Source organism: Macaca fascicularis, chromosome 6 (genome assembly GCF_037993035.2).
Source record: "Macaca fascicularis isolate 582-1 chromosome 6, T2T-MFA8v1.1".
Classification (NCBI taxonomy): domain Eukaryota; kingdom Metazoa; phylum Chordata; class Mammalia; order Primates; family Cercopithecidae; genus Macaca; species Macaca fascicularis.
This window is the reverse complement of record NC_088380.1, coordinates 32,208,477-32,231,024: the sequence shown is the minus strand read 5'-3', so window position 1 is coordinate 32,231,024 and position 22,548 is coordinate 32,208,477. Positions and strand designations below refer to the sequence as shown.

General features: G+C 44.5%; 1 pseudogene; it reads right to left on the bottom strand.

The window, feature by feature from the left end:
- Positions 1-22,123: 22,123 nt before the first annotated feature.
- LOC102114881 (small ribosomal subunit protein eS26 pseudogene) lies at positions 22,124-22,548 on the bottom strand (annotated as a pseudogene).

Sequence of the window (22,548 nt, the reverse complement as noted above, 5' to 3'; positions counted from 1 at the left end):
TTACCTTATAACTCAAGGTCAGGAGTGGTGTGAGGGATTCCCATGCCCATATATTCCATGGCCTGTCATTTCCATCACTTTCTTATCTAAATTCTCTTGTGCCTTGGTTGCATCTACTTGAAGAACTGCAATCCAGGATGAAACCTGCCCTCCCTGGGCTTGTGCCTTGAAGTTAAAGCACTGATGGAAGAAAATACGTACCTGGGTAAATGACAAATTCCTGGTTGCCCATCTCAACTGGCTCTCAACAACGTCCAGGAACCATTTCTCTAATCAACCCATTCCCCCGTGTATGAAATAAGTATTTCAAACCTTCTGCATAGTGTAAAATTTCTGACTGCTCTTGTATTACCTTTTTCTTACCCTCTTCTTAACTGAAGATGACCTTATTTTAAAATGCCCAGATAAAAGTTATCAGATAGGAGCCCCTTAACTTCCTACCTCCAGGTTAGTAGGTCTTCCCTGAATAAGCACCCACCTCCCTTGTTGTTTGTTTGTTTGTTTGGTTTTGTTTTTTTGTTTGTTTGTTTTTGAGATGGAGTCTCACTGTCACCTAGGCTGGCGTGCAACGACCCGATCTTGGCTCACTGCAACCTCCGCCTCCCGGGCTCAAGCAACCACCTCCCTATTCCTTCCTGGAGGCGGCATCTCTCCACTTAGATATTCCACAGATGCTTCAAACTACTGAAGTACAAACTGAATTCATGCTCTTTCCTCCCCAAAACCCATCCCTTATTGTTAGCCATTCCAGTAAAGAGGGCCCTAATACTCCGAGCTGTCCAAACCAAAAAAGCCTCAGTGTGCTTCACGTCTCATATCCAAAAAAGTGCATCCTATCAGTTCTTTCTCAATCACTTGCTGGTTAAACCTGTCTGGTCCAAGCTACCTTTATCTTTTATTTACAGCAGAGGTTCCTCTGCTGTAAATTAAAGTTTTTTCTTTAATTTTTGTTTCAAAACAAAGCTTTTTTTTTTTTTTTTCCAGCAAACAAGTTTTTTTTTTTTTTTTTTTTTTTCTTTTTGAGATGGAGTCTCGGTTTGCCACCCAGGCTGGAGTACAGTGGCGCTATCTTGACTTACTGCAGCCTCCGCCTCCCAGGTTGCAGCAATTCTTCTGCCTCAGTCTCCCAGATAGCTGGGATTACAGGCGTGCACCTCCACGCCCAGCTAATTTTTGTATTTTTAGTAGAGATGGGGTTTCACCATGTTGGCCAGGCTGGTCTCGAACTCTTGACCTCAGGTGACCTGCCTGCCTTGGCCTCCCAAAGTGCTAGGATTACAGGAGTGAGCCACCGCGCCGGGCCAGCAAACAAGTTTTATTGGAACACAGCTGTGCTCATTCATTTATGGACTGTCTATGGCTGCATGCACTCTAAGAGCAGAGTTGAGTAGTTGCAACAGAGTCCATGAGGCCCATAAAGATGAAAATATTTACTAGCTTTTCCTTTACGGGAAAAATTGCAAGAACTTCCTGAATGCATCCTGCACCAAACCTTGTACTCTGTTCTCACACATCTTTTTAAAATGTCTTATCACCATCCTTGGAAACTCATCAGAGCACAAACATCACGCTTGGGATAAAATGCAGTGTCCCTAGCCCAGCCTGCACGGCTCTCCGTGATTAGCCCTGTCTACCTCGCCACCCTCACCTTGTATATATGCTCCTTGCTCGCCAAGTCCAACAATGCTGGAGTGCTGTCTGCCTTTCCATTCCTCCAATGCACTATGCTCTTCCACACCACAGAACTGGGAATACTTTGTTTCTTTTGCCTTGGAGGCTCTTTTTTCTTTCTTAACTTGTCCCTCATCCAATTCCTACTTAGTCTTTAGGACTCTGCTTAAACCTTATTTCCTCCAGGAAGTCTTCTCCCAAATTAGGTTAGGTGCCCTGTTTCAGAGCATTACGTACTTTTATTTAATATTTATTTATTTATTTATTTATTTATTTATTTATTTATTTTGAGATGGAGTTTCACTCTTGATGCCCAGGCTGGAGTGCAATGGCACAATCTCGGCTCACTGCAACCTCTGCCTCCTGGGTTCAAGCAATTCTCCTGCCTCAGCCTCCCGCGGAGCCAGGATTACAGGTGCACACCACCACGCCTGGTTAATTTTGTATTTTTAGTAGAGATGGGGTTTCTCCATGTTGGTCAGGCTGGTCTCGAACTCCTGACCTCAGGTGATCTGCCTGCCTCGGCCTCCCAAAGTGCTGGGATTACAGGTGTGAGCCACCGTGCCTGGCCCATTTGTTTATTTATTTTATTGGCAGGGTCTTACGCTGGAGTGCAGTGGCACAGTCATAGCTCACTGCAGCCCTGAAATCCTAGGCTCAAGGGATTCCCCTGACTCATTATCCCAAGTAGCTAGAACTACAGGCATACACCACCACACCCAGTTAATTTCTTTAAAAATTTTTTTTGTAGAGACTGGGTCTCACTAGGTCATCCAGGCTGATCTTGAGCTCTTGGGCTCAAGCAATCCTCACCTTGGCCTCCTAAAGTACTGGGATTACAGGTGTGAGCCACTGCCTCGGGCGTGCACTTTTATTACTTATTTATTTAGAGATGGGGTCTTGCTCTGTTGTCTGGGCTGGAGTGCAGTGGCATGATCATGGCTCACTGTAACCTTGACCAGCTGGGCTCAAGCAATCCTCCCACCTCAGCCTCCCAAGTTGCTGGGACTACAGGCACATGCGACCACGCCCGGCTAATTTTTGTATTTTTTGTAGAGACAGGGTTTTCACCATGTTGCCCAGGCTGGTCATGAACTCCTGGGCTCAAGTGATCCACCCACCTTGGCCTCCCAAAGCACTGGGATTACAGGCGAGAGTCACCATCCCTGGCTTGCACTTTTGTTTTAAAGCTCTTGTCTCAAATGCTCTTAATTTTTTGAAATGATTTAATACTTGCTTCTGTGGTTAGACTGAAGACTTCATGATAGAAAAATCTTTGTTTATCTGATTCAGAAAAGTAATCTTCAGTACCTGACACACAGCCTGGCACATGACAGATACTCAGAAAATATTTATTGAATAAATGGATGATTGGCAATAACATAGGGTTGTGGTGAGAATAATGGGAGGAAATATACACATTCAATTTAGTTAATTGCTTAGTCCTGGCAAAAGCAGAGAACATTTATATTTTTAATGATGGTGATGATCATGAGGCCCTGACTTCGAATTACTTCTGGATTTCTTGATTTGGCAAAAAACTGAGGACCAATAATGTGTTTTATTCTTGTAACACGGAGTGTGAGTTGTTCTTCAATTGATTTCTTCTCTTTGCCCATCTGTAACAGGCATAACTGGCTTTTCAGAGTGTGAGACCTTGAAAAAAAAGTGTCCAAGCCCAGGAGCCTGAAATCATAATAACGCGTGGCTCTATGGGGAATGGTTACTGCCTGGCCTCTATTCTCTACCCTGCTGTATGCCCTAGGAGGCTGACCTCCTGTTATGTTCCTTTGACTTCTGCCTCCTGGTTGGGTTTGAGCAATGTGTACCACTGGCCAGAGACTGGAGGAAGAAGGAGAGCAAGGAGAAAATATTAATCTTCCCCCACTCCTCCCCTCCCCTGGGCTGCAGGTTGACAGTGACTGCCCCACTACCTAAGGTCATAGCTCCCACCAGGAGGCTCCTTAACCCGCCACCCTCACGGGCCCTCTCTCTTCAGGTACTCCCTCCTCTTGCTTGTGCTAGCCTGTGGTAGTTACAGCTCCCTGCCCTCGCTAGATGTGGCAAGCTTCATTATCGCTTTGGTTTCTCTCAACTTGTCCACACCTTTGCCAATTAAACTCTCCTCAATTATCCCTGCTTGAGTGTGCGTTCTGTTCTCAGATAGAACCCTGACTCATACAATTCCATCACCTAAGTAAATAGAATGAAAATATGTCAAGAGGTTCTTGCTGCTTCTGTAGATCTCTCTGGTAGTCTGAGTATGTCTGCAAGCTTGGTTAATGTCACATGAGGTTAGGTGCCATTATTCCCATTTCTCAGTAGACCAAAGGAGTCTGGAAGCAATCTGAGGCATGTACCCACACTTCCAGAGGCGGGCAGTGGCAAAGTCAGAGCTGCTTCTCCTCTCTGAACCCTACCCACTGAGCTCAGAGCTACATCATGGCTACTTCCCTCTAAGGGGACCACCCACCAAAAGCTGGAGAGCTGGGACCCCAGATAAATCATCCTTGATGATAAACCCCTCTGCGGTGAGTCTAATCCAGGTGAACGCCGAAGCTCGGGAGTGTGCCGCTGGCTCCGTGCCCCAATTTAGAGCAGGTCTGGGAAGCATTCCCAGATGGCTCCTGGATGTCATTGCTTTTTCTGGCTGCGTTCCTGGGGGAAGTGGGAAAACACACATAGGTCTCCTAGCTGCAAACCCAAGCAAAGAGCACATTGTCATATCTTTAGCAAATGATAACACACAAAACACAGACAGCCAAAGAACTAGAGAGAGACTATCCACCCAGCTGAACTGATTCACTCTTTAGAGCCAAGAGACAGCCAGTGTGGAAGGTCCTCTATCCTCCTAACAAATCAATTCTCTGTCTTAAAAGCAACTGTCCAAGGCTTCAAGCAAATCACAGACAACCCATCTCTCTATTGTGTATCTCAATTTCCCTCTCTGAAAAAAATGGGGTTCTACCCATTGGCAGAAAGGTGAGCAGTCACCCACTAAGGTGAGCGAAAATCTCCACAAGCCTCAATTTAAGAACCTCAAATGCAAAACTAATGTTGTTTTATCTCCTTTATTAAGCAGGAGGTAGGTCCCATATAGAGGCAGTATGAATTGTAATTAAGGGCATGGACTCTAAAGCCAGACTGCCTGTATTTGAATTCTAAGTCTGCTAGCAACTAGCTGTGTAATTTTGGAAAAGTAATGTAACTTCTCTGTGCCTCTGTTTTCTTATCTGTAAAGTAGGAATAATGATCATGTCTACCTCATAGGGTTGATATGAAGATTAAATGATTTATTACAAGGAAAGCACTTTGAACATGCCTAGTATATGGTAAAGACTGTGTAAGTCATTCAGTAACATAGTGATTTTAGTAATTATTCATGTATCTTTAGATAGACTTATCTGGAATGTTGATCCGTTTTTTAACATTTTTTGGCTGTAACCCAAATAACTTCTGGGATGAAATAACAGATCCGCTGTGCTAGCACTGCCAATTGTTAGATCAAGGGAATTTGGCTTGTGTCTTAGCTGTCATCAGGAAAAGAATATAAGTGGATGCTGATAATTGGAAAAGCTCATTCTGGTCCATGGCCTCAGCCTGGCAGCTAATCAGTTATGCCCAAAGAATAAGGTGAAGCACCAGGTGGCCTTACCTGCAGGCCTGATGCAGAATGAAGAGAGGCCTTTTAAGCAGACATCCATCACTGCTGACTGAAGGCCTAGTGTGATTCCCCATCCATCGTACACAAAGGTCTTTTCACTTAGGCATCTGTCCCACGAGCAAATGCATCCTTCCACTCCTAACAGGCTGAATTACTGTGTGCTCTTCCCTTTGTCCTCTTCTTCAATTTCCCATTTCAGATCAATAACCTGCCCAGCTTTCTATAAGCAAGTTTTGGTTTTTCTCCACTGGCTTTCTTTCTTTCTTCCATTCTGTTTCATTTCTTTTCTTTTCTTTTCTTTCTTTTCTTTTCTTTTTCTTTTTCTTTTCTTTTTTTTTTTTGAGATAGAGTCTCACTCTGTTGTCCAGGCTGGAGTGCAGTGGTGCCATCTTGGCTCACTGCAACCTCTGCCTCCTGGGTTCAAGTGATTCTCCTGTCTCAGCCTCAGCTGGGATTACAGGTGTGGGCCACCACGCCCAGCTAATTTTTGTATTTTCAGTAGAGATGGGGTTTCGCCATGATGGCCAGACTGGTCTCGAACTCCTGGCCTCAAGTGTTCTGCAAACCTCGGCCTCCCAAAGTGCTGGGATTATAGGCATGAGCCACTCTGCCCAGCCACTCACTGGCTTTCAAGTACAACACAAGGCCTCCAGGTCTGAGGAGGAGCTCAGTGTCTTCAGCAATCCCCCTCTTAGGGTAGTCCTGATCATCTGGTATTCTTAATGAAAACACTTTGGTTCCCCAGAGAACAGTCAAGAGTCCTTAAGAGTGGCTGTCCTTTCATATCTTAGTACTAATTGCTGATTTTTATTGAGCATTTATTATGAGGCACTATGTCAAATACTTTATATAAAATTCACATTTAATTCTCACGGTAGTGCTATGAAATAGGCACAAGAGTTCACTATCTAAGTCCTTAAAACAGTGCTGTCCTATAGAAACATAATGTGAGCCACAAATCTGGGCTACAGATGTAATTCTGAGTGTTCTAGTAGCCACATTATAAACAGTAAAAAGAAACAAGGAAAGCTAATTTAATTTTTTTAGGGACAGGGTCTAGCTCCATTGCCCAGGCTAGAGTGCAGTGGCATGATCATTAATTTTAGTAATATATTTTGCTTAACCAAATACATCTTAAAAACTGGCACTTCAATATGCACTCAATTTAAAATTATTAATAAGCTATTTTATATTCACTTTTTGTACTAAGTCTTCAAAATCCAAATTTCAATGAACATATGTAGAAGGCTCGGCACAGTGACTCAGTCCTTTAATCCCAGCAGGCCTCTTGCCTTGGGAGGCCAAGACGGGAGGATTGTTTGAGCCCAGTTCAACACTAGCCTGAACAACATAGCCTGTCTCTACAAAAAAAATCAAAAATTAACCAGGGTGGTGACACGCACCTATAGTCTTAGCTGCTTGGGAAGCTAAGGTGGGATCACTTGAGCCCAGGAGTTTGAGACTGCAGTAAGCTATGATTATGCCACTGCACTCCAGCCCAAGTGACAGAGTAACACCTGTCTCTAAACAAAACACACAACAGCAACAAAACAAATGTAGAAGGAATGAGGGAAATGGATAGAAAACCACCATTTGTCAAAGAGCATGGTAATAATTGGTGCATCCAAGGTCCACTCATGCATTACATGGCATGTTCTGGCATGTTCTGGCATGTTCTATTTCCCTCATTACCTTTACATTTATTAATTAGAGAATGAAAATTTAAGGAAAAATAGGATACTTGCCTACTTTATACTCTCAAAATATCTTTCTCAAGATATTCATTAATTACAAAGAGAAAAACAGTAACTTTACAGTGGAGAAACCCAGCAGACAGTTAACCTCATCAGTGGTAAAAATGTAGTAGCACCACATGCCTCCAGACAGGATGCACAGAGGACACAACATCCCTTCTGTGGTCTTACCAAAAATCTGTCACCTCAATCTAGTCACGGGAACATTTCAGAAATACCCACATGGAGAGACCTTGTACAAAATAACCGGCCCGTAGTCTTCCAAAATGCCAAAGTCAAGAAGGATAAGGAAAGCGTGGGGAGCTGTCACAGATTGAGAGAGACAAGGAGACACAACAACTCAACACAACGTGGGATCCTGGACTGGATCTTGAAACAGAAAAAGCACGTTAGTGTCACAATGGGTGTGATTCGAATAAGGCCTGTGGCTCAGATACAAATTATGTACCAGCAGCCAGGCACAATATCTCATGCTTACATCCTAGCACGTTGGGAGGCTAAGGCAGGAGGATTGCTTGAGTCCAGGAGTTCGAGACCAGCCTGTGCAATATAGTGAGAATTCATCTCTACAAAAAAATTAGCCAGGCATGGTGATGTGCGGCAGACATGGGGGGATTGCTTGTGCTTGGGTAAGCCGAGATTGTGCCACTGCACTTCAGCCTGGGCAATGGAGTGAGACCCTGTTTCAAAAAAAAAAAAAAAAAAAAATTATGTGCCAGTGTTGATGTCCTGGGCTTGATCATTATTCTCTGGTTATGAAAATGGTTACCATTTGGGGCATCTGGGAAAGGAGTATACAGGAACTCTACTGTTTTTGCAGGTTTCTGTACGTCTAAAACTATTTCAAAATAAAAAGGAGAAAAACAAAACAATGCAATGCAAATAAAATGCAAATTGATTACAAAATACCTTTGCGATTACTTCAAAAGATGTGGAAGTCTAGGAAGTTGATAAAAACATTGAGGTATTGCTAGAAATGCATGAAAGAAACCATTAACAAACTAGGTAAAACAGTTCACTTTTAGAGAAGAGAAGTCAACAAGGATGGTAACAGGGTGTGGGTTTCCAAAAAAACAATGATTTAAATGTCGAAAAATTATGAGAGATCCTTGGAAAAATGAATGATGCTCTCTAATGTTTGCCAAGAACTTTCTGCTAGAAAATCATAGACAAAGCGAAGGCTGTTGTATCATGCCATCGTATAATTTTAGTTTAAAAATTATGCCAAAAAATCCACATGAGATTTATTTTTATTCACTCTAAGAATGAGCACATAGTTGCAATTATAATCTATGTTCTACTGGATGAGATGAAATGTTATTTTTATAATTTATAGCTTCATTTTTCATTAAAAGAAAAAAGCCTCACTTGAAATTTTAATCCATCTTAAATGGCTTGACTTTAATTGCTCTATTCCAGCTTCAGAAACCTGACCCTCGAGTCCACACTCTTAACCACTGCACTATTTCTGTCCCAAAGAAGGGGACTTCCCTTTGTTTCCATTACCTCTAAGTCACCCGAAACAAGTTACATGCCCTTTGTGAGGCCAAGGCACCCTGGAATGTCGTCGTCGTCGTCGTCGTCGTCGTTGTTGTTGTTGAGACAGAGTTTCACTCTTGTTGCCCAGGCTGGAGTGCAGTGGCACATCTCGGTTCACTGCAACCTCCACCTCCCGGGTTCAAGTGATTCTCCTGCCTCAGCCTCCTGAGTAGCTGGGATTACAGGTGTGTGCCACCACACCTGGATACTTTTTGTATTTTTAGTAGGGACGGGGTTTCACCATGTTGGTCAGGCTACTCTCGAACTCCTAACTTCAGGTGATCCACCTGCCTCGGCCTCCCAAAGTACTGAGATTACAGGCGTGGGCCACGGTGCCCGGCCGACTATCTTCTTTTCTATCACACTCTACAAATAAATGGGCAACTCTATAAATAAATGGAAGATAAGGCAGAGGACAGAAGTGAATGTGCACATGAGTGTCATCGGCCGTGTGTGTGTGGCACCTGTGAAATATCTACCCTTTGGCTCTCTAAGACCCATCAAGCTCACAGATGACATTCAGTTTCATAAAAACTGACTGAATCCTAGCTCAGAAACCAATAACATCATTTAAAAACGCTTAAAATGTTCAAAATGATGATTTGTGATGTTTTAAAGTGAGACATGAAGAGGCTAGAAAGACTGAAGAAAGGAAACATCCATCATCAGAAAGGAGCTCCTTATATTTGAAACTATCAGTAGCAAATGATATGGACAGAGACTAGTACGTTACAGTGAGGGGTGGGAGGACACAGGTGTGGAGTGGTGGAAGAAACCTGGAGGAACCAGATGGGAGAACATTCTCAAATGTGTCCCTGTCGAGGAGTTCGAGACCAGCCTGGACAACAGGGAGACTTTGTCTCTAGAAAAAATAAAATCAGTCAGGCTTAGTGGTGCACACCTGCGGTCCCACCTACTCAGGAGACTGAGGTGGGAGGACTGCTTGAGCCCAGAAGGTGGAGGCAGGCTGTAGTGAGCTGTGATGATGCCACTATCCTCAAGCCTGGGTGACAAAGCAAGACCTTATCTCAAAAAACACAAATGTGTTTGGGAAGTATCTGGTAAGTAGATAAAAGTTTTAAAGTATTGCTGGAAATGCAGAGAAAAAACATTGACAAACTAGGTAAAATAATTCACTTTCAGAGAAGAAAAATCAACAAGGATGGTTACGGAATGTGGGTTTCAAAAAACAATGATTTGAATGTCAAAAAATTATAATAGATCCTTGGAAAAATGAATGATGCTGTCTAATGTTTGCCAAGAACTTTTTGTTAGAAAATCATACACAAAGTGAAGGCTGTGGCATTTCTTGTGAAGGACAGCATTGCTTTAGACACACACACAATTGAAACATAGGTGATATCAATTATTATTATTATTATTACTATTATTATTATTATTATTATTATTATTATTATTTTGAGACAGAGTTTCGCTCTGTTGCCCAGGCTGGAGTGCAGTGGCACGATCTCAGCTCATTGCAACCTCTGCCTGCCAGGTTCAAGCAGTTCTCTGCCTCAGCCTCCCGAGTAGTTGGAATTGCAGGCACCCACCGCCATACCCAGCTAATTTTTGTATTTTTAGTAGAGACAGGTTTCACCATCTTGGCCAGGCTGGTCTTGAACTCCTGACCTCATGATCCACCCGCCTCAGCCTCCCATAGTGCTGGGATTACAGGCGTGAGCCACCATGCCCGGCCCTGTGATGTGAATTATTAAAGTGCGCTGTGAAAAGTTACCAGTCCAGCCCTGATCCTGATCACAGGTGAGGTTGGGAGGTTACTTTGGAGACAGACAGACAGATGAAACAGGGCATGATCATTTTCTTCACATGCACATGCTGGCACATGGAAGCTGGGTGGTAAAAGAATTCATTCAGATTCATCTTCCCAAAATGGCCCTCTAAACAATAGAAAACTGGCAATCTTCTAGTAACCTGTGGTATTGACAGTTTGAGAGATGTCATACAAGGGCCAACCCAATGTCAGGAACCTGGGCAGCAGGGAGTGACTCCCTGCATATTATAAAGTCAAAAACTGTCTGTGGATCCCAGGCAGGCTAAAATCCTGGCAGGCCACTGTCCTCCTAACCACATTGCCACTGCCACCATTACCAAGGAAAACGAGACACAGAGAGACAGGGTCGGGGAGACCTTTCTGGCCCCCACGGTTCTCTAAACTCTTTGTTATTTGTTTGTTTGTTTGTTTGTTTGTTTGTTTTTGAGACGGAATCTTGCTCTATTGCCCAGGTCACAGCGCAGTGGCATGACCTCGGCTCACTCTCACTGCAACTGCTGCCTCTTGGGTTCAAGCAATTCTTGCGCCTCAGCCTCCTGAGTAGCTGGGATTACAGGTGTGTGCACCATGACGCCCAGCTAATTTTTGTTTTTATTTTATTTTTATGTTTTTGAGATGGAGTTTCGCTGTTGTCGCCCAGGCCGGAGTGCAATGGCACGATCTCTGCTCACTGCAACCTCTGCCTCCCTGGTTCAAGCCTTCTGAGTAGCTGGGATTACAGGCGCCCACCAGCACGCCTGGCTAATTTTTGTATTTTATTAGAGACAGCGTTTTGCCATGTTGGCCAGGCTGGTCTTGAACTCCTGACTTCAGGTGATCCACCCACCTCGGCCTCCCAAAGTGCTGGGATTACAAGTGTGAGCCACCGCACCCAGGCTAATGTTTGTATTGTTAGTGGAGCTGGGGTTTCACCACGTTGGCCCGGCTGGTCTCAAACTCCTGACCTTAGGTGTTCTGCCTGCCTCAGCCTCCCAAAGTGCTGGGATTATAGGCATGAGACACCGCGCCTGGCCTCTTTGTTAATTCTTTACAGTGCTTCTAGAGAGTTCCTTTTTCTGAGTGTCCTGGCCGCGTGTCCTCAGGTTCCACAGTGCAGTGAATACTGCCATGCACTGCTTTCTGTGATCGCCTTTCAGGGATAACGCTCAGGTGTCAGTCCTCTTTGGGAATTACCTTAGCTACAAAGAACTGCCTTGCCCAAGGACACACCCCCCTTCCTAAGGCACAATAAAGATCCAGGCCCCATGCCTGCCCCAGCTCAGGAAGAGCTGTCCCAGAGTTATCCCAGCTTCTGAGTTCCCTGGAAGGTTAGCTGAGGCCTCTGCTGAGACTGCATCACAGACCAACTCCTCCCTCTGCCCAGTTCTGCTTCCTTCCCCACCTTCTACGGGTGTTGATCCCAGCAGCACTCCCTGATCAACTTACCGCATGCAAATCTCCACGTCAGAGTCCACCTCTTAGAGGGCTCAGCTCAGGACACACTCCCTTCTCCATTTACCAGCTCCACCACCTGCCATGAAGGCCCACTTTTCCCAACCGCTCTTGGTTTTTTCCTCTCTACATGGACTTCCTGGCCTCACCGACACTGGGTCCTTGGCCATTTTGATCTCCAGTTCCCAGTGAAAAGTTCCCCTCCCTCTATGCGTGATTAGCCACTTCATTCTGCCAAAGGGAAGAAAGATCCAGCCTGGCATCACCATGTCCCACCTCCACCTGAAGCTTCCCAGTGACCTGGTGGAGTTGGGCTGTGGGCTGGGAAGGAATAATGCCAATGTGAACATCTATCTCTCTAGTAGCCGAACCCATCCCGGAACTCCCAGCTTACTAGGAGGTGGGATTTCCCATCTTTAATCATTCCTGAGCCAAAGGTTATACACAGGCCTGGAGTGGTGGCTCACACCTGTAATCCCAGCACTTTGGGAAGCCGAGGCGGGTGGATCATTTGAGGTCAGGAGATCGAGACCAGCCTGACTAACATGGTAAAACCCCGTCTCTACTAAAAATACAAAAATTAGCCGGGCGTGGTTGTGGGCACCTGTAATCCCAGCTACTTGGGAGACTAAGGCAGGAGAATCACATGAACCCGGGTGGCAGAGGTTGCAGTGAGCCAAGATGGCACCACTGCACTCCAGCCTGAGCAACAGAGCAAGACTCTGTATCAAAACAAAGCAAAGCAAAACAAAAAAACAAAGGTTATACACAGCCTTAGGCAGCTTCCATTGTATATCTTTGGCCAAGATTTGTTGCTACCTACCTGGGCAGCCATGTTAAGTTGGCACAGCAAGCCAAGTGGCACAAATCCTCTATACTTGCCCACATGTGAAAAGAGCAGTTTCTAGCACCCAGAGAGGCATTCGAGTAGAATCAAGTGACAACTGTGCTGCCTTTGTAAGAATCAACTCTTTTGTGTGTGTGTGTGTGTGTGTGTGTGTGTGACAGATGGAGTCTTGCACCCTTACCCAGGCTGGAGTGCAGCTGTGTGATCTTGGCTCACTGCAACCTCCGCCTCCCGGGTTCAAGAGATTCTCCTGCCTCAGCCTCCTGAATAGCTGGGATTACAGGCGCCCACCACCACGCCTGGCTAATTTTTTGTATTTTTAGTAAAGACAGGGTTTCACTATGTTGGCCAGGCTGGTCTCAAACTCCTGACCTCAAGTGATCTGCCTGCCTCAGCCTCCCAAAGTGCTGGGATTACAGTCATGAGCCACCATGCCCGGCAGAGAATCAACTTTTAACAAGAATAGAAGAGCACAACAGGGGCCAGAGACAGGCAGGACCCAGAGACTCTTCCCAGGGTGTGAAAACTCTGAGAAAAGAAATGACTGCATGAAAGCGGGGCGGGGGCGGGGTAGTGTTGAGGTCAAACAACAGGAGGAGATAGGCTGCCATGAGCAGAGAAGGGAGGGGAGGGGAGGGCAGCCTCTGAGCAAGGAAGTGGGGAAGCAAATGCTGTAGCTGGATGGCCCAGGGGGATAGGGGATAGAAGTTCGGAGGAAGATCAAGTGTGAGCTAGGTCAGGTGGTTCAGTAAACCAAAGCCACAGATCCTGGGCACAGAACAGAGTTCCTTTTTCTCTCCTGAGCCTCTGAGGAATTCTGCTAGGTGTGGGCAACTCCTCAGAGGCACCCAAAAAACAAAGAGCTCCACAGCCCTTCCAAACTCAGAACAAGGTGCTGCTGTGAGCAGCCTCAGCCCTGCGCCAGCTCCCTGTGGCTCCCAACTGGAGCAGGCATCAAGAGTTGACAACACAAGATGCCCTGCCTGTCACTCTGGTTTCCTATGGCTGGAAGCGAGGGCATCTCACACTCATCGCTGGGGGAGAGGACCCCTGTGTATTTTCCCTGTGAGATATTCAGAGATGAGTCCAGCCCCTTTACCAGTCCCATGCCTGGGAACAGCTTGTTATCCTGTGGGAATCTTCCCCGCAATTCCCCACCAAGACCAGTATGTAAAGCTCAGCCTGTCACAATAATCCCAGTTTTTCATTGTTTTGTTTTGTTTTCAAGAAATAACCTTGGGTTTTCCTTGCTTCTACTCTCTGGTATAGCTGCCTAGAGAGAAAAATATTGGAAGCGGCCGAGGCTAATGGCCTTTTAGTGCAATTACAGATGTAGACAGCCAGCCAGTTTCGCTAACGTTGTAGGGGCTGCACGACCCAGGGGCACATGGTAAAGCCACATCTCACTCTGCCCACATCGGAAGGCAGGGCTTTCTGGCTTTCACAATGCACTGAGGTTTGTTGTTGTGTTTTTGTGGCTAGGTGCCTTACAATGTTCAAATGACACTGATTTTTGCGGGATCTTCCCACAGTGGTTTATATGTGCACCCGGGGTCTTGACCAAGGCTCATGCTTTTTCTGTTAATTAAAAATCAAAGCTCCCTGAAGGAAATCTACTGACCCAGAAATTAAGATGAGCACAGTGAGATTTTTTTTTTTAAGCATAATTTCTCCTTCCACTTACCTATTTTCTATCAGTCCTTCAAAAGACTTTCCATGCCCGTAGAATCCACTGAAGAGTTCCAGTGGGGATTTGAGAGGAAAAATGAAGAATAAAAAATGACTTCATGCTAGAAGGCTCAAGCCAATCATTGTGAGCTGCTAGTAGTTGCTGAGAAGTGTTGTAGTTTGAAGATACAAATGGTAATGCTGTAATAATAAAAACAATTTTTTATTATTAAAAAATTAGGAAGTCAAATTGTCTCCGTTTGCAGATGACATGATTGTACATTTAGAATACCCCATCGTCTCAGTCCAAAATCTCCTTAAGCTGATAAGCAACTTCAGCAGTCTCAGGATACAAAATCTATGTGCAAAAATCACAAGCATTCCTATACAACATTAACAGACAGAAAGTCAAATCATGAGTGAACTCCCATTCATAATTGCTACAAAGAGAATAAAATACCTAGGAATCCAACTTACAAGGGATGTGAAGGACTTCTTCAAGGAGAACTACAAAAAGCTGCTCAAGGAAATAAAAGAGGACACAAACAAGTGGAAGAACATTCCATGCTCATGGACAGGAAGAATCAATATTGTGAAAATGGCCATACTGCCCAAAGTAATTTATAGATTCAGTGCTATCCCCATCAAGCTACCACTGACTTTCTTCACAGAACTGGAAAAAACTACTTTAAACTTCATATGGAACCAAAAAAGAGCCTGCATAGCCAAGATAATCCTAAGGAAAAAGAACAAAGCTGCAGGCATCATGCTACCTGACTTCAAACTATACTACAAGGCTACAGTAACCAAAACAGCATGGTACTTGTACCAAAACAGATATATAGACTAATGGAACAGAACAGAGGCCTCAGAAATAACACCACACATCTACAACCATCTGATCTTTAACAAACCTGACAAAAACGAGCAATGGGGAAAGGATCCCCTACTTAATAAATAGTGTTGGGAAAACTGACTAGCCATATTTAGAAAGCTGAAACTGGATCCCTTCCTTACACCTTATACAAAAATTAACTCAAGATGGATTAAAGACTTAAATGTTAGACCTAAAACCATAAAAACCCTAGAAGAAAACCTAGGTAATACCATTCAGGACATAGGGATGGGCAAAGACTTCATGACTAAAACACCAAAAGCAATGGCAACAAAAGCCAAAATAGACAAATGGGATCTAATTAAACTAAAGAGCTGCACAGTGAAAGAAACCATCATCAGAGTTAACAGGCAACGTACAGAATGGGAGAAAATTTTTGCAATCTATCCATCTGACAAAGGGCTAATATCCAGAATCTACAAATAACTTAAACAAATTTACAAGAAAAAAAAACAAACAACCCCATCAAAAAAATGGGTGAAGGATATGAACAGACACTTCTCAAAAGAAGACATTTATGCAGCTAACAAACTTACGAAAAAATGCTCATCATCACTGGTCATTAGAGCAATGCAAATCAAAACCACAATGAGATACCATCTCACGCCAGTTAGAATGGTGATCATTAAAAAGTCAGGAAACAACAGATGCTGGAGAGGATGTGGAGAAATAGTAACACTTTTACACTGCTGATGGGAGTGTAAACTAGTTCAACCATTGTGGAAATCAGTGATTCTTCAAGGATCTAGAACTAGAAATACCATTTGACCCAGCAATCCCATTACTGTGTATATACCAAAAGGATTATAAATCATTCTACTATAAAGACACATGCACACACATGCATGTTTATTGCAGCACTGTTCACAATAGCAAAGTCTTGGAACCAACCCAAATGCCCATCAGTGATAGACTGGATAAAGAAAATGTGGCACATATACACCATGGAATACTATGCAGCCATAAAAAGGATGAGTTCCTGTCCTTTGCAGAGACCTTGATGAAGCTGGAAACCATCATTCTCAGCAAAGTAACACAAGAAGAAAAAACCAAACACTGCATGCTCTCACTCATAAGTGGGAGTTGAACAATGAGAACACATGGACACAGGGCGGGGAACATCACACACCGGGGCCTGTCAGGGGTGGGGGGCTGGGAGAAGGATAGCATTAGGAGAAATACCTAATGTAAATGACGAGCTGATAGGTGTAGCAAACCAGCATGGCACATGTATACCTATGTAATAAACCTGCACATTGTGCACATGTACCCCAGAACTTAAAGTATAATTTAAAAAAATCAAAAATAAAATAAAATAAACATTTAGCCCTTAAAAAAAAAAAAAAAAAAAAACTGGATGGTTGCAATGGCTCACGCTTGTAATCCCAGCACTTTGGGAGACCATTTGGAAAGGATTGCTTGAGGCCAGGAGTTTGAGACCAGCCTGAGCAACATGGAGAGACCCTGTCTCAAAAAAAAAAAAAAAAAAAAAAAAAATGCTGAGTGTGGTGGTGCACGCCTAGTCCCAGCTACTTGGGAGGCTGAGGCAGGAGTGCTTGAGCCCAAAAGTTTGAGGCTGCAGTGAGTTTTGATTGCCTACAAGCGCACACTAACAGTGACTTAAAACAGTTTTTAAAAAGAATTACCGATGTCACGTAAAAGGTGTCTGTGTCGGGGGTACTATCTTGAAGCTAGAGACTGTCAAAGCACTCTTAGCAAAATGGAATTTGGCCCGTGTTTCAACTTTTCTCCGAGTAACTTTCGGCTTATACAGGGTGAAACTGGGTTAATGGTACAGGCATATTTTATTGTGACAGTTAGTGGTCTAGGACTAGGTAGCAATATAGAGCAGCAAGTTAAAAAGTGGTTTGATGTGACGTAGGATAGAGGATTGTCCCTGCTTCTGCGAGCTCTTTCTGTGAATGAGGTATCCCTCACTGAGTTCATTTGGCAGAGCTGGTGTTGCAGACACTCCCACAGCCTCTGGGGTGGGCTCTCCCAAAAGACAGAGGGTGACATCTGACTCCCAGGCCCATCCCTAAATGCACACACAAGTAGCCTACTGTAAATCAGGGAACTTCTGGAGGCCTTGCTCTTTTATCTTACATTTACAGGTCTTACCGAGTAAATAAAGCCAATTTCCAAATGAATGAAAACTTACTCAGTGGACTTCCTTCATTTCCCAAGTGGCTGCCAGTACTTGGGCAGTGATGAGACCAGTCACAATTACTCTCCTCTGGTTAAAAAGGAAAGCAACTCTCCTTCCTGCCCCAGTGTCCAAGGAAGGAGATGTCTTGAGTTGGCAAAATGTGGGTCCACCCATACAGTGCTAACAGCTGAGGCCTGGATTGTGTGAGGTCAGTAGCAAGGTCAGCTCTCTCTTTCATGCCCTGGCAACATTTCAAGTCCTTTATTCAAACACCTGCTAGGTGCCTTATATGTGCCAGGCACTGTGCTAGGAACTAGGGGGCATATACTAAGACAGTGTAAGTCCTGACTCTGCAAGAGGGCAGGGAATAGCCTGAGATGCAAGCGTGGAACTCTTCCATACCAAAGGGTAGCCCAGTTGGCTGCCACGGCAGTAGCCACAGATCCAGTACAGAACCAGCCATGTTAACTAATGGACCTTGGGGTTGGACTTCCTTATTGCTCACTTCCATAGAACACTGTAGAACTGTGGAGAGCTGGGGTCTGGGGTCTGTCCTCAGCTGCACATGGAATGTGTGGCCATGAATAAAATCCCTCAACCTCCATGAGTCATAGGTTCCTTATCTATAAAAAGAGGGTAAAGGGCCGGGCGCGGTGGCTCACACCTGTAATCCCAGCACTTTGGAAGGCCGAGGTGGGCAGATCATCTGAGGTTAGGAGTTCGAGACCAGCCTGACCAACATAGAGAAATCCCGTCTCTACTAAAAATACAAAATTAGCTGGTGTGGCAGTGCACACCTGTCATCCCAACTACTCAGGAGGCTGAGACAGGAGAATCACTTGAACTTGGAAGGTGGCAGTTGTGGTGAGCCAAGATCGCACCATTGCACTCCAGCCTGGGCAATGAGAGCAAAACTCCATCTCAAAAAAAAAAAAAAAGAGAAGGTACTCCATACCAAGATAGTGGGTGGAAAAATTTTTGGAAAACCGTAAGCACTGTACACCTATGCAGATCTAGATTCATCACTTGAGTGGAGCCTGTCACTTAATACATGTCTGGTCCTGGGACAAGTGCATTTTATACCATTTTCCACAGAGACAAATACAGAGGATGGTCAGGTTTGCAAGCCTTATTACTAGGGTCTTAAATATCTCTCTTCTCTCTCTTCTTTGTTTTTTATTTTTATTTTATTTTATGTGAGTATATGTGTGGTTTTTTGTTTGTTTGTTTGTTTGTTTAAGACAGTGTCTCATTCTGTTGCCCAGGCTGGAGTGCTGGTATGATCATGGCTCACTGCAACCTCCACCTCCTGGGCTTAAGTGATCCTCCCACCTCACCCTCCCAGATAGCTGTGATTACAGATGTGCAACACCACACTCAGCTAATTTTTTAATTTCTTGTAGAGAGGAGGTCTCACTATATTACCCAGGGTGGTCGCAAATGCCTAAGCTCAAGTACTCCTCCTGCTTCAGTCTCAAAAATTGCTGGGATTTTTGAGCCACCACCCCGTGCCAACGTATCTCTCTTCTTGCTCCTCTCATAATGGGAATCCATGCTTACTTCCTCAGATAGCAAGCATGAGGAGTACAGATCCTTATGATAGCACCTGAGTTAGCAGAGAGCTAAACTTACAGACAATAAAGGTAGCTTCTTATGTTTTTTTCTCAGCCACAAATATGTCTGCCCCAGCATAAAGATGAAAAATTACACATTTTTAGCTCTTCCAGTGTTTGTTTTGTTTTTTGTTTTAGTGCTTATATTTAGGTGCAACTTAACGTTGTCACAATGTGTGATCTATTTTCCATCTCTGGGGCATAAGGTGCAGCTCAAAAGAAAGGTGTTTGCAGTTTCTAACAACAGGATCTGACCATGGTCTAACAACATGAGATTTAATACAAGTTCAACTTTATTTACTTACTTATTTTTGAGATGGAGTTTCATTCTTGTCACCCAGGCTGGAGTGCGATGGCGCAATCTCGGCTCACTGCAACCTCTACCCACCGGGTTCAAGTGATTCTGCTGTCTCAGCCTACTCGGGAGAGTAGCTGGGATTACAGGTGTACACCACCATGCCCGGCTAATTTTGTATTTTTTAGTAGAGACGGGGTTTCTCCATGTTGGTCAAGCTGGTCTTGAACTCCCAAGTTCGATGGATCAGGTGATGGGTGGACCTGGTCTCAAACTCCTTACCTCAAGTGATCCACCCGCCTCGACCTCCCAAAGTGCTGGGATTACAGGCATGAGCCACAGTGCCCGGCCTTACAACTTTAAATACTATAAATCATTTTTTCTTAACCATCAGGCCACAACTTATCCAAATGAATCTTTTCCTTCCAGAAATATCTGAAGGAAAAAAATTTAAAGTTGTTTTTAACATATTCTGAAGAGGACTCATCCAAGAAAATTATTTTAAAGTTTGTCAAGTTGAAAGTACAAATTTAAGTGTGTCTGTTAAAGCAGTTGTTGGCCGGGCATGATGGTTCATGCCTGTAATCCCAGCACTTTGGGAGGCCAAGACAGGCAGATCACTTGAGAGGAGTTTGAGACCAGTCTGGCCAACACGGTGAAACCCCATCTGTACAAAAAATACAAAAAATTACCCAGGCATGGTGGTGCACAGCTGTAATTCCAGCTACTCAGGAGGCTGAGGCAGGAGAATGGCTTGAACCCAGGAAGCAGAGGTTGCAGTGAGCTGAGATCATGCCACTGTACCCCAGCCTGGGTGACAGAGTGAGACTCTGTCTCAAAAAAACAAAGAAACAAACAAAAAAAACCAGCAGCTGCCTTATTTTATTCTTCCATATCATATACATCTCTACCTATTGTTAATACAGTGAGGTGAACACAGCAGGTCCTCAAATCACGTTATTTCATTCAACATTGTTTCATTATAATGCCCATAAGAAGAAAAATGGATTCCTGGTTGGGGCCACTGTCTGTCTGGAATTTGCACGTTTTCCCCCTGTATATGTGGCTTTTTTCCGGGAACTCCAGTTTCCCCCACATCTGAAAGTTGTGAAAGTGAGTGAGCTGGCATGTCTAGAAGGTCCCAGTCAGGGTGGAGGTGTGAGTGCGCCCTGTGATGGGATGGCGTCCTGTCCAGGCTAGTTCTCGTCTTGGACCCTGAGCTGCTGGGAGATGCTCCAGACACCTGTGACTCTGAACTGGCATAAGCGATGATCTTACTTGTTTTTATCATCTTTCTTAAATGTATGGATAGCTCACATTTATTTCAGTGTTTAAAATTAGAAGTGTTTTGGTCTTTTATTAGACGTTTGCACCTGGTGCAGTGGCTCACTCTTGTAATCCCAGTACTTTGGGAGGCAGAGGAGAGAGGATCATTTGAGGGCAGGAGTTTGAGACCAACCTGGGCAGCATAGTGAGACCCTATCTCTACAAAAAATTAAAAAATTAGCCAGATGTGGTTGTGTGAGCCTGTAGTCCTAGCTACTCTGGAGGCTAAAGTGGGAGAATCACCGGAGTCCAGAAGGTTGTGGCTGCAGGGAGCCATGATCATGCCACTGCACTCCAGCCTGGGCAACAGAATGAGACCCTGCCTTAAAAATAGAAATTTGGGGCCGGGCGTGGTGGCTCACGCCTGTAATCCCAGCACTTTGGGAGGCCGAGGTGTGTGGATCACGAGGTCAGGAGATCAAAACCATCCTGGCTAACAGAGTGAAACCCCGTCTCTACTAAAGACACAAAAAATTAGCCAGGAGTGGTGGCGGGCGCCTGTCGTGCCAGCTACCTGGGAGGCTGAGGCAGAATAGCGTGAACCTGAGAGGCAGAACTGGCAGTGAACCGAGACCGCACCACTGCACTCCAGCCTGGGAGACGGAGCAAGACTCTGTCTCCCCCCTCAAAAAAAAAAAAGAAATTTGGTAATGTTTTTGTTACCAGAAATATGCCGTAGCATCTTAATTCTTGTTTATATCAATTAGCCTAGGGTAAAATCAGTTTCATTATTCGTCATTTCACTTAAAGTTGCAGTTTCTAAGAACCTAGCAACTACATTATGTGAGCACTTACCATATTCAAGATATTCAACATCGGCACAGTGAGTACACCCAGCCGTCAGAACACACCTAGCCTGATGTGGTGCCAGGGCATGCTGGTTGAATACTGGGCAGAAAAACAGATAACAGGATTCACATGCCTTGTCTGGGGATATTTAAAGCTCAGTGCTACATGTGAAGGACAAGTTCTACCTTCGAGAACACCCAATCTTAGACAATGTGATAACACTAGATGAACTGTGGCAGGGACAAGACCACTCAGGGAACAAACAGTTCCTAGCAAGAGTTTTTGCTGTCCAGCTGAGAAAAAGTCAAGGACTTAGGATATTCACAGTTAGTAAAGATTTGTTTAAGGCCGGGCGCTGTGGCCCACACCTGTAATCCCAGCTCTTTGGGAGGCTGAGGTAGGCAGATCACCTGAGGTCGGGAATTGGAGACCAGTCTCACTAACATGGCGAAACTCCGTCTCTATTAAAATTAGCCGGGGGTGGTGGTGGATACATGTAATCCCAGTTCCTTGGAGTCCGAGGCAGAAGAATCACTTGAAACTAGGAGGCAGAGGTTGCAATGAGCCGAGATCGCACCACTCCACTCCAGCCTGGGTGATAGAGAAAGATTCCGTCTCAAAAAAAAAAAAAAAAAAAAAAAAAAAGATTTATGTAAGCTTCTTACCTCACCCATATATATATATATATTTTTTTTTTTAAGTACAATTTCCATTTTATTTTTCTCCAGAGAATAGTCTGTCTCAGTCTTTAAGGACTCAGCTCCTTACATGGGCTTTGGTGGGGGACGTGGGGCAGCACCCGCAGGTCTAAATCAGGGAGGGGGTGTTCGGTCCTTGCGGGCTTCACGAGATCGATTCCTGACTACTTTGCTGTGAATTGCACAACTCACACAGTAATGCAGCTTCACATACAGCTTGGGAAAAACATAGGCATCAAAGACGCTCGCCTCAGAAATGTCCCTGACTGCTGCGGCCTCCACTATGTTTCGAATGACGAATTTCTTAATGGCCTTGTCCTTGGGCACGCATCAGGCACGGTTAGTGCAGCGAATAGGCTGCACATGGCCGCGGCCCTTCTTGGCACGACCGTTGTTCCTTCTTTTCTTTGTCAT